Below are 14505 nucleotides of genomic sequence, written 5' to 3'. Positions count from 1 at the left end.
AAAGAGAGGCCGAATAAAAACCAACAAAGGAACAAAAATGGAAAAAATAGAGCTCCACAAGACAATATCAACCCAAAGAGGTAGGCCCAAAATTAGAAAGAGAATTACAACCTTTCCCTTTGAACCCCCATCTGTATGAAAATCATACCACCATAGGATAATGCACAATAATAGAACAAGGCTCAGAATATATATATTGCTAAGATTGGAACAAATAAAGCTGAAAGGAAAAATCAGGGAATGAAGAAGAATATTTGGTTTAATTAATTATGGCGAGACAATTAGTCATACATCTGAAGGATTCCTAGCTACTCATTTATTTGCATGGATTCTAGCCACATTGTCCCATCTTTGTTTCTTTTAACCTTCTTCGAACCATCCCCAATAACCTCCATGATGCACCAATGTTGCTAGGCATCTATAGAATTACTTGTCCTCCTTTGAATTGTCATTGCAACCAACTTGAATGCACTAGGTGGTGGAGATGAACATAGAGACTCCATATTTCAATTTAATCTTGTTGATAATTTTCCTAGTGGAGGGGGCCGACCCCTCCCACCTCTTCCTCACCTAATAGACTACATCCATCATTAATGCCTCGTTTAGGCACCTTCCATGGGGCAGTGTAATTTTGTTTTTAAAATTTAAAAAAACAACATTTAATATGGAATTTAAATGTCAAGTGGTAACTTTTATGTATTATTGTCAAATTTGATTTATTAACGAATAAAAAAGAACTCTTATCACTTGATATTTTGATTATAATGTGATTAATTTATTTTTTTTAAATCTTTTATGACAATAAATATTTATTAATGCGATTAATATCATAAATTTTATATGGTTTTATTATTTCTCATTTGGTTTCTCAATTTTTATATTTTTACGTATTAAGTTTGTGATGACTACTTTCATGTGTGAAACGATGATGGGTTCTAATGAGGAGAGGATACAAGTGAGAATCGAAGAATTTTATTATTTTTAGAAATATATATTATTAAAATTAAAATTATATATATATGAAAAAATAACCACGTAATGAGTTATTTAAATTTATTATGTTTAATTATTAATTATAATTGAGAAAAATATAAGTTTCATTCTTTATATGTATAATCATTGCTTTAATGATAGTCAAAGGTTTCATCCCTCAATGGGGTGCTCAGGGCGAAGTACAAATTTCTCGTGCAAGGCCATTAGTGCCTGCTCCTCCTCCACGCGAGTATTAACTACCATAACATGAATTGTCTTGAAATTAATTCCTCCTACGCGATGCTCTCCCCCATGAACTTTGCAGTTAAATTCGAAGTTGGGCAAGCGATTTGTTTCAATTTGGCAGTTTGGGCAATGAATTTGGGTTGGAAGGCGAGTGAAAGTGCTTGGGTTTAGGTCTATGGTGCCTCACTAGGGTTTCGACCTCGGGTTTAGAAGATGTTTGCACGTTCCGGGTGTGGTTTGGGATATGTCTACTAGTCTTCCCTTGGGATCGAGGTACCTAGATAGTCGCGGTTTGGTGTTGTCTCCATGCCTTCACTGGCTACAAGCCCTCTTCGCTACGACGACAACTTCTGGTTCCACTCCCGCTCACGAGGAATCTTCCTGGTCTTCGCAGGTGCATGAGTAGCATTATGATCTTTGGTAAATTGTGCTCTGGGTTTGGGTCTCTTATTTGGCCTGAAGCTAACAATAGTCTCTTTGTCTGTACTTGGGGTTGTGTGTTCTATCTACATCAAGATACGGGTTTGAATTCGGGACCCATTCCGCTTCGTTACCTAGTATGGGTAAATGCTTGCCCGTCTCGCTCCTTTGATAATGGTGTTGGTATTATGTGCAGGTTCACTCAAGGTACTTCTATGGGCTTCCCTTGGAGCGGGCCGTCAACCACCGTTACCTACAAGATGCTATGAAAATGGGGTCATCCTTGTCGCGAGAGGGGTCAACATGCCCAGGCCGGGCGCCACGAGCCAGGTCACCATTTGTCCTCTGCTAATTCGACTAGCTGGGAAATAGGAGACACTGAGGCAATTTCTCCAACTAGTTTTTGAGGCCGCTTGGTAGCCCCCGCCTCCATGGAATCTATTGCCAAGCAGTTGCGACGCATGCAAATTGACATTGACATCCTCCGAGATCACAGGTATGAAGATCACAATGAGATTGTAGCCTATCTTGCTGATATTTAATATAGTTAAAATTGCCATTCCAGGGCAGTTGGACAACCTCCGGCGCAACCAACAAAACACTAATGACCACCTCCGCAGTTTGGAAGCACGTGTGGAACTATATTAAATTCCACATTCATGATCATGTTGGTTAATTTGTGTCTCCCCCCGTAATGCCCCCTCATCCCCCTCCTTGATATGCTGCTATCAGTTCTTGTCTCTTTTTGTCACATTGCCCTATGGAAATAATGTATGCAAACTGTCTTTCCTGGTATTCTCCAACCCCCAATCTCAAAACGTCTGGTCACAATGAGAGAGAGGGGGCTATCGAGATCATTTTTGTATGCTATACTATTTTGAAAATCTAATGAAAACCATTTTGAACGGCAAAAAAAATATTGTCAAAGGTTTCATACTTGTGAACATGATGATAACACACTTTGTTGAAGCCATGTTAAAGTTGAAGAAGGACATGTAAATGAATTGAGATTGATATAAGGAAAATGTTTTGCACTCTTTTATAACATTGTAGCATAAGTAACTTGAGGAGTATATTACATGATAATTATCACCATCTTCATTGTAGTCATCCAAACATAATTGTCGGGTGTTTACAAATCCATTACCAACTATAATGTTGCTTGGATTTGAATTAAACAAATATTAATAAAATAAAATTAGTCCTTAGTAATTTGGTAAGAAGCATATAAATATCACCTTTACCCATGATATTTATAAATATGTCATAGTGGGATATCAAGGGGAGAGATTTTTATTAAAACTCAAATAATCATGGTTTGTAGCGTACCATACCTAGACCTATCCCCCTAGGTTGTTGGGCTATATATTCTAGATTTATTTCTATAGTAAACAAACACTATAACTATTTTGTACTTAAAATGTTAAATACACAATGTATTATAAATAATATATCTTGATACGTGATATAATGATTGAATGTTACAATGAGTGTCTTGCTTATATAGCAGGAAAAATGCCCTTTCACAAATAGTAATGTCCTTTGGAATATATCTCTTCAATAATTAATTACTATTTAATGTATATTTATGTTTGTTACATTTCTACTCCTTAAAGGATGGTTTTTCCCCAAAAACAATGAAAACAAAATGGTTTTTCCCCAAAAACAATGAAAACAAAATTCTTTTCATGTTCCTAGGTCACTTCAACATGTGTAATTCGTGTAATTTGTTAGTAGTACTATCTTGGAATGGAGGCTTATCTATTTCCCCTTAGATTTTCTTTATTTATCTATATATATATATATAATCTTTTTCTAAAAATATAAGTTACTTTCTTAAAAGTTATAAAACAACTTTATAATTTAATAAAGTGACTTTATAATAATTTTATAAAGTGACTTCAATAATTAATTAAAGTTGTTTTTATTTATTTCTGGTTAAGTTTGTTTAATTTAATTTTATTTATTGGTGGTTAGTGACAGTAATCCCTAGAGTCAAGTTTGTGCATGCATTTTATAAGGGATTGTTGTTAGGGTGGAGGGATCACAAATTTAATAACAGGACAGTGCTCTCAAATAATTGAGTTGAGAGACTCATTCTACAACCTAGTATGATGTGTAACTCTGTTAGTTCATCATCAAAGTTGAATTTGGATGGAGAAACTTATTCCGCAGCTCATTATGATGTGTAAATATGTCAATCTGTCATTAAAGTTGAAATTAGATCCCTCTCCACTCATATTAGACTCTTAAAATGGACCTATATTAGTATGTAAGATGATAAACCTTTCTCAAAACCTTCAACAATGGTTTCATCCATTCATTCCTCTGCTGCGCTTGGGGTGGAGATTTCTCTGCATTCAACGGCTGCGTTGCTAATGCAATGTCAAGACACAAAGGGTTTAAACCCTAGCATACGAAGTCTAAGAATTCCGCATCATCTACCACAGTGATCACGTCACCGTCTTTATCTGTGTGTGTAATGGACAGTTCTGCGTTAGGTTTTAATTTGGAAAGCGCACAAATTTTGCATTTGAGAGGCAGGTTCTGTTATGATAGATTGTTCTGTACTCAAATAATATACCTCTCTCCACCATCAGAGTCCGTACCTCACCACGAAGGACGTTGTTCCTGGCCTCTAACTCTTGAAAAACGTGTGATAATTTATCTCACCACGAAGGACGTTGTTCCTGGACTCGAACTCTTGAAAAACGTGTGATAATTTTTGTAACAAGAGTAGCTTGATTTTCTTATATCTCATCTTCATTGGCTATCTCAATACCTTCTTTTGGATCGAGGGCTCCGTTATGGTCAGTTGTTGCTTATTCAAATCATCTATTCCTCTTAATTAAAGCTTGTAGGTGAGGGTTAATTAGTTGCTGGATTGCAGTAGCAGTGTAGTATTATTACCATTCCCTAATTACTTATTTGAGGAAAATCTTGTGTCCGATTATCGATGGCATTAAATCCAAACCATTTCTTTGTAACAATAGAAGGATCCATAATTTCGTTATTTAAATAAACATGTTTTATCATTTTGATATAACCTTCAATTAGGACAATTTGCTTCGATTTCATATAAGGACAACTTTTTACATCATGGATGTCCTCCGGTTTCAGGCCTATAACATCAGTTGCCTTGCTAATTTTCTTACAAACATCCCATGCAATTTATTTAGCGTCTCTTCCTGTTATATTGATCCTCAGAAGCACCGTCATTTTAATAATTAATTCATATAAATATTTGAAACCATGTAAAAATCAGAACGTTTCTATCTTCCTAAAATCAAACTCACACTACAAGCACACCAGATCAATTGGTTTCCACATGGTTAAACACTACTTTTGGGTTGTCACCTTTTTTGGCAGGGATTTACCAAATATATCCCAATATGCTTTTGGGTTGTCATCTTTTTTGGCATGGATTTACCAAATATACTGTTTCATCTGTATCTTTTCCTTTTTGTATACACTTGGATTACTTCTAGCTTCGCACCTCTACATGTAGGAAATTTATGAAGTTTAATACAATTTTCCATTTCCTACCTCAATTCTCTTTGGGAATTAACAGCGGGAATTAACACTTTTCATTGAACCGTTGTTTAGTAAATGAGTTATGTGCATGGCATTTGGTTTTTCACTATAGTTTTTCTATTAGCATCTTTCTCTGGAAAAAAATAAAGGCAAAAGTTGATGAACGAGCTTAGAAGGCCAAGTGTAAAAGTGGATGGTGATCAATATTGAAGAAATCACTTAGAATAATTTCAATGCGATTGTCAAGTGCTTCCTTCAATGGCTTAAAATTTAAAACCTTGGGTTCCTTTACTTGAATGACTATGCCACACAATTCCTGGCTAACCTAAAATAACTTTAAATTCCCCTTATTAGTTAGTGGATCAAGTTTGAAAAATTCATTTAAGGGAACATTCTGCATAGTTTCAATTGTTTCAAAGTTTTCTTTGTCATTATCATCATCATCTTCTTCTTCATAGTCAACTTCACCATCATCATAATCCAAGCCATCTTCATCTTTATCAACCATTGTAAATGCAGATTGAATTTCATCATAATATTTATCCCAACAATTTACTTCATCATCATCTTTTTCTTCCTCCCATTTTTTTATAGGCTTAGATTTATGTTGTTTCAAGTTATAATTTTGCAAACTAGAGATATCATGATTATTAGAACTAACAAAACCACAATAATTTCCACAAGGGAAATAATTCCCTTTGATACCAGGCACAACATCTAGGGAAAATGATCCAACATCGATACTCTCATTACTTACACTATGGGTATCAATGGCAGATAAAGTGTTAATAAGGAAATTGGATTCATATGTTAGTAGGCTCTTTCTTAAATTTAGTGACATATGCCATTTAGGCTTTTGGTATTCTCTAAAAAGGCCTCATTAGATTGTTTTGTTTGAACGTTTTAGAAAAAGCATGCTAAATCACATATATAGTCGTCTTCCAAACAACTTGGCAAAGTCGATATTTGACTTGGTTCACAAACATTAAGAAACTCCAAGGTGTAGGTTGCTCCTAAAACAAACTCTCCACACACGGATGCATCATTTACATTATGGGTATCAATGGGGTAAAATGACATTCAATTAATCAAATGTTGATAAGTTGAAGAATTCAATATTGTCCTTAGATTCAATCTTATCTATATCTCCTACACATTTTTGGTATTGATCACATGCTTCACTTTCCTCATCACCTCTAATTGACTCCGATTGAAGAGTGGTCTCACACTTCATCTCCTCATATTCAACCTCATCTATAGCTTCTACATCTTTAGGTGTTGAATCCAATGTTTCAAGAAGCTTTATTGAATTTACAAGTATTTCTTTCATTTCTAGTAATAATTCTCGATTAGTTTTATGGTCATCCAATACTACTTGGGAATATGTTCCCACGATTTTAGGATTTAGAGCATATAAGGGTATCCTAACATGGCTCCGGTGCAATGGTTGAATGACTTTGATACCACTGCAGTAAACAAAAAAGTAGTTGTTTGTACTTAAAATATTAAATACACAATGTAGTGTAAATAATATATATTGATAGATAATAAAATGATAGGATGATTGAATGCTAGCCTTGCTTATATACCAGTCAAGGTGCCCTTTCACAAGTAGTCATATCCTTTGGGAAATGTCTCTTCAATAATTAATTACCATTTAATGTATATTTATGTTTGTTACACTTCCTCAATTTCCCACACAAACTTACCTATAAAACCATTCATGCCCATATTTCACATATTAATTGGAAACAATGCATCCATAAAAGTTAAGAATTAATGATAAACTATGAAACATAATTAGCTATACACATACACTTTGGTTACTTAGTCAAATGCCAATATTTTATTTTGACACCTGTGCACCATTCATCTCATAAATTAATTATGTTTATTACAAATTTTTTATTGAATTCACATTATATACAAAACACTATTAATAAAGTGTAGAATAAGCACTTTCTTTTCTTGGAAATTAACTGCCAATTTAATATAAATGAATGGTTCACCATTCCATCATAGTCATCTCTTATAAATTCCACACCAAAGTCAAACTATGAGTCCACTTGGTCAAATAAATATTTGTTGGCTCTATCCTTACACAACTTAATCCCACAATTCTTAGAATGCACCAAAACTAGACATCCACCTCATTTTCTCTCAATGAAAACTTTTGATTTAGTAATTACAATAGAAAATTGATCATCTACAAACCTTTCCCACTCAACTAACCATGATACAAGGAAATGAATTCTTGTTCTCATTAATGAAATCAGTAAGGAAATCCTTTCCCTTCAAATGTAGTAAAGGATTTTTTAAAATTGATTGTTGTATAACATTCTTGGAGGTGCATATCTTGTCTTAACCAAGGGTAATTTTAGCATAGAAACATGAATGTAGATGTCTTGTTTACTCAATATTTTTGTTTAGTACAACCATGGTAATTGTTGCAAAAATTTCATAATGTTTTCAAGCACAACTATCATAATGTTTTCAAGCACAACTATATAAGTGCATACCATTAAAAATGTTAGAGAACAATATGAAAATAGAAGAAGAGCTTCTGTGACAAGGTTGCCATATCATGTATTTTAGATCTACATGATCACATGCTTCTAAATGAAAACCACATATCTCTTTTTCTGGAAAATTGTAGACAAGGATGAGAATAATTCCAAACCCATGGAAATGAGGTAGGGAGTTTACAAAAGAGGCATGCAACAAAAAAATATTGTATATTCTTTCTCTACTTACCCCTTACTTCCCCTCATGGACTCCTAGTCCTTTATGTTCATTTTGTAATGTTTTGATGATTTTCAACATTATATTTCATGTACTTATTTATGTGACAAATGCATGATGGTAAACTTAAATCACATGGTAATATTGTAGCAAAATATAACATGCTAGAAGTGCAAAACAAATGTCTATATGTCTACCATCTTAGTGCATATTTGATCATCTATATTTCAAAAATAAAAATGGGCACTAAATTGTCATTAAGCATACAGATTTTCAATATTCTTATGATAAAAATATTAACTTAAAATATTTGCTTCATTAACCTGACATAAAACATAAATGTCCATTCACTCATTCAATGTAAAGACATGTAAAATATTGAAAAGTAAAACTATAATACATACAATGCTTATTACATTGATAATTTTCACCATCCTTCACAACAATAACATTTCTCTTGTACGTGATGGAAAAAATCACAGATAACAAAGATACAAAATTTTTAACTTTAATAATTTGAGTTTCCAAATATATGTATAATCCTAACTATGATTGAAACTTATTTTAATTTAAAATACATAAAAAGGCTACATGATATCGTTGCTTTTCAAAAAAAAATGCATAAAACATAAAAGCAAATATATTGTATTGGAAAATAACCTACAAAATATCATACTACCATCTCATTGTAACACAACTTTAACAATATACACAAACTTTTATTGATCATGTATTTTCATGTATGTTATATGCCAAGATGCCATTTGAATCCATAAATCACGGCAGATTGAGAACTTGTAATCCAATCTCCTTTTGTTTTTTCTTAGCATGTCTCATTTCAACAAAAATATGAACTTTGATAATCAGTGGGGATTGTTGAAGAAAAAGAAGTGTAGTTATCATTTGGAGATTGTTGGAAGTTGGAGATTTAGGGGTTCTATGTCTTTTCCTTATAGTTGTACATATTTCTCTGAATTGACACTTATATTAAATGATAAGGATATATAAGTAACTTTCAAAAATATTTTTTAGATTTTGGATTTAAAGATGTAATTTAATATATTTTTCAAAAAACTTTCTTATAATATAAAGTATATAATATTTGAAAAAAGTGCCATTGATTTATATAAATCCTTATGTGATGCGTGGTAAAATTACTTTTGGTTATTAATAGTTAAATATTGGAACTTTTAGAAAAAAATGTCAATTTACATGTCATTGAGTTATCCGGTAATGGATATGAGGAATGGTTCTAGTTGTCTAAAACACTCGCATGTGGTTTATATATAATCTATAAAGAAAAAAAAAAGTGTGAGAAAGGAGAAATTATTATATCTATATATAAAAAATTATTATAAAGTGTGAGAAAGGAGAAATTATTATATATATATATATATATAAAATTGTTTGAAAGGAGAAATTATTAAATGTATAAGATCAATGGATTCACCTACCTAATTAATATGGAATTGAGAAAGGAGAAATTATTATATTTATATAAAAAATGGTGAGAAAGGAGAAATTAATGAATGTATAGGATCACTTGATTCACTTAGATAATTAATATAGAATTAAGTAAATTGAAAGGTTAAAATTTTTATTCATTAAAATATACTATAATTTAATATTCAATAAATAAATAAGATCAGGTGAATGATTATTTAGTGTTATATTAAATATAGTTTACATTTATTGAGGGAATTCAAAATGAATATGAATTTTCAATGTTTAAAAACTTTCTTAATAGAGAATTTAAAATGAATATGAATTTTTAATGGTTAAAAACTTTTTTGATTGAATTAGAGGATGTATAAGTCTAAATTATTATATGATTTATTGAATGTATAAGCCTAAATTATTATAAGATTAATACAAAACCATTTTAGTTCTGAATCTACTAAGTACTAAGAAGGATTAAATATTTTAATATACAAATTTCTTTTTGAGTGTAAAACTTGAAGAAATGTTTGCAACTCGATATATTTGGTTTCTCTCATCCTCGGGAGATAAGAGTTAAAATGGATATATATTGGTTCTTAATAATATTATTTAAATTTATATAAATTTCACATCTCTCTATATAGAAATATTATGATGGGTCCAACCCACCTTGACACACCACACACGGTCTTTAACATGTGAATAAAGAGCAATTAATGATGATCAGCAAATTAGGTGTAAGGTGGATTCACCAGCGGTTGATTGTAATGATGTGGATTTGGTCCTTGGAACCCACACTTGTGATTGGTACTTTTTGCTTTAGTTGTTGGACAAGTGTCCTCCCTTGGAATTCTCGAGCCCGCCTTGGTATGGGTGATCAAACCCTAGCATGAATCATTTGCGTGCACATTCATTCAGTTTGTAAGCTCTGCGTTCTTGGTAGGCTGTGGCGGTTTCTGTGCGAGGTTCTGCTATTATGTGCTCTGGTTCAGGGTTTTGACCTGAAAGTTTCCTTCCTCCGTCCGATATGAATGCTATTATCACTGTAATTTTGATCTTTGCTTTATCTGCACTTGTTCTAGTATTTTACTATGTGTTTGTGGCTCGCTGGTTAACATCTTTGTGCCTTCTTAGTATACAGTGTCAATGCTGGTGGTTCTTATGGTCATTGAGATTTTCTTCTGGCTGGAACTTTTCCAGGTAACAAACATTGGGTTCCTAGTCGTCTTTCCTCGGGTTCGAGCAGAATGTGGTTGCAGTTCTCTTCGGCTCCTTCAACGTTGCAAGGGTAAGTTTACTGGTTCCATGCTATCAGTAGTTACCTTTTTTCCCTCAGTCGACTAATGTCTTTGCTCCTTCGCGAGCAGGGTGACTTTATCGAACTGCCAAGACCGCAACTCGCCTCCGTCAGGTAAATTTTGGAACCGGTTCTTATTGTTCTATGTACTCTTGCCTTATTTCACTGTTCAGTCCTCACGAAACTTGATGTATGGCTGTTGTTGCAAGTATGATGACCTGGAGGGTTTCAGAATCTAGTTGTTCGAAACTCCGGCTAGACCCGGGTAGTGTCGTTCTTTGTTCCTCTTGTTGTTTACATTCAATGCCTTAAGTTTGGGGTCACTGTAATCTCTGTTTCAGAATTTTGTTGAGCCATCGACTATATGAAGTCTCGGCTGTAGGCTTGCATAACTGTTTTTGCTATTTGTTAGTTGTAGGGTTTCTAAGCCCGCACTGTATATTGTCCCAAATTTGTAATAAATTTTTGGCACCGAGTGTATAATTGTTTGAACAGGGTTTTGGAACAATGTATGACTGAACAGAGGTTTCTCCCGTACTTATTTTATAAATGAAAATTATGAATTTTACTCTTCAGGCATACCTGGGTACTCTGCTTGGTTTCCTGTTTGTCAATGCTTGCACCTTGTTTGTAGATTTGTTGCTCGAGGTTCGGCGTTCATATGCTTGTTGATTCGGGTCCGTGGGTCTTGTCTCTGCAACATGTTCGGGAATTGTTTTTGCAACTGTCTGGTTTCGTATGCTTGTCTGGACCAACGTAACTCAAAATACATGCATGTAAATATACCTGTAGGATAGAATAAAGACATACTTGTATTGTGAATGGAAATCAATGTAATGTCATATAAATAATTTAAACAGCTATAGGACGCTGGAGAGGAATGTCTGTGTGCACAGAAAATATATTTCTTTATTCACTTCTCAAAAAGTTGAACCCCCAATTGTGTTATGTTCCTCTTTTAAAAATGATCTTCAAGAACTGTTTCTTTGGAACTGTTTTGTTTTTCCAACTGCTGTTGGTTACATCCTGTTTAGTTACATCCGTTTAGTTCCGGAACTGTTATTGTCTTACAATATTATTACGAAAGTAAAACTAGTTGCTTGTAACAATTATCCTAATTAATTCTAATTCTTGACCTTCCTATTTACTGTTCGTTTATTAAATTAGACAACATAAACAAATAAAAGTAAAAGAAAAACAACCATATTGTTCACTCAGCAAATTACTCCTCTGTCCTCTTCAGAGACCAAATAGCCTTTCCTTTTTGTCTTAACCTGTCAGCCAGATGCTCCTGCATCATATTCTTATTTTCAATTTTATTAAAATCTTTGTAATATATAGTTAATATATATGATGCATTTTTATTTAGTATGTTTCATAATTTTTATAGTTTAATTTTTTAATGAGATATGTAGAGAATATTGATAATATAGATACATAGAAAATTTAGGAAAAAAATATATTGCAAATATTTAATTTTTATATGTTTCTTAATTAAATTTAATATAAATCATGATTTTATTTTATAAAATCAAATGAATTTTTCTTTCTTATATATATAAATATATAGATAGATATTCACATTTAGAAATATTTACAATTTTAATTATATATTTATATTTACATTTATTAATTTTTTTATACATTTTGAAATATCATGGTTACAAACATGAATTATTATTCAGGTTGATCTTCATGGTACAAATATTCCATAGACATAGTGATCACTGATCTTTTGGTCAGTGAACCACATAAGAAAAAGAAAAGAAATTGAATTGAATGAATTTATTATTTTTATTACTTTTTACTTTTTATTATATATATATATATATATATATATATATATATTTAATTGAGTAGATAAGATACTTTATAGACATTACAATGTTTCTCCCATAGTGAGCTGACATTTAAATGTTTACACTCATTTATTGACATGACAACATATCCTCCAGATAGTGAGCTGAAATGTTTACACTCATTTTACAAACAATACAACATCTCCCCCATACTGGACTCTAGAGCACCTCTCGACACAATTACCTATTATTTTATAAAAAAAACACATACTCTATTTTAACCAAAGTCAATTAAAAGTGGAAATTACAAGTATTGCCACTACATAGCTATGCACATAATAAAATGGATTAGATCTCTTTACTTATTTAAGCTAAATGATTCATTATCTTTCATGCTAAAAAAATCCAGCCTAAAAGATTGGACAAAAAAACCAAATAGGGAAAAAAATCAAAATTACCACTAAAACATGAAGTGGTGCTTCCAAAACAAGTCAGGGCAATGTAGTCCTTGCCATTGAAATTGAGGATTATGTTGGTCCAAAATTTGCTTATAGAAATTGCTAGCATGATACATATACAACATACTATGAAATCTCTAAATTGATATTAATATAGTATGGATGAGATTAACATATATTTTTCATATCTATAAGCTAACATAAAATGAATATTCTATGAAATATTTTTACAAAACATAATTACATTCATATTTATATAATTGCATTCATATTTATATGACAAAGTTTGACAATTTATATTTTCCATTTTTTTTTACGAAGTAGTAATTTTGGTAGGACTTGTTCAAATGACACTTATATTATGTGCACATAGAGCAAAGGATGTAACATCATATAGATTTGAATTAAAAATAGTTTTGTACAAAGAAAAATTATATAGTGTTGGCCAATTTGGCATGACAATTAACATGGAGAAATATCTAAAATTTTGTTGATAATTTGCAAAAAGAAGTAAGTAAAGAGTAGCAATTTTGGTAGGACTTGTTCAAATCACATTTACATTATGTGCATATACAACTAAATGGATGTCACATTCATATAGATATTAATTATAAATAATTTAGTACAAAGCACAAATACATAATGTTGACCAATTTGGCATGGCACTTAACATGGAGAAATACATAAAATATTGTTGATAATTGGCAAAACAAAGTAAGCAAAGTACAGTTCGAAGTGATGTGTTGAATAAGTTTAATGTAATATTGCTTAAATTCATCTCGAATTATGAGAGAATATTTAATAAGCAAAGTTTGTAAATACAATAACAAATTATGCTAGGCTGCTAAAGTTTTTTTCCAAATCACATATATAAATATGCATTTACTTGACTAGACATAATAAAGGTAGTTATCTATCAGATATACTTATCATCAATACTTACACCATTAGATCACAATAACTTATACTATATTATTGATTTCTTATTCCTCTTTGCAACCCTATAATGGTGAAACTATTTCCTTTGTTGGATACAATCAACATTATCTATGACCTTAATTACTTATACACCAATTTTGTTCTGAAAGAAATTTATAATCCATGGGCTTGAAACGTAGGAAATTTGAAGCATTAGATTCTACAAATTCAATGCCCTAAAATTGATGTGACAAATTTTGAATCATGTTCAACATGCTTTCCAATAATAATGATGGTTCACCATGTTTTCATTATTGATATTTAAATTGATAGTTTGTTTGTGATCCAAACACACACAAACTAGGTAAGTCAAACTGTGACTATTTACTTTGTTTATTTATTACTAATATTCGGTTTTGAGTCAACAACCATAACATTATTTATAATGCATATGAATAAAAGAAACAATAACGAGGAAAACATCTAGAAGATAACAGGAGCTGGATATATATCCCATTAAGAATGTCACAAGTTTGAGATATTCCACTAAACTCTTTCTATTATAGAGTTAACTCAAACATTGCCACTGTATATATTTAATAGTATTACAAATCAATCCCTTCTGATCTAACCTGCTCACCTCTTGCGAGGAGTCCAAATATTGGCACAGAAAGAGTGG

The sequence above is a fragment of the Pinus tabuliformis genome, chromosome 7 (genome assembly GCF_031772625.1).
Source record: "Pinus tabuliformis cultivar Carrire ecotype Pingquan chromosome 7, CPIR1, whole genome shotgun sequence".
Taxonomy (NCBI): Eukaryota; Viridiplantae; Streptophyta; class Pinopsida; order Pinales; family Pinaceae; genus Pinus; species Pinus tabuliformis.
This window is presented reverse-complemented; position numbering follows the sequence as displayed.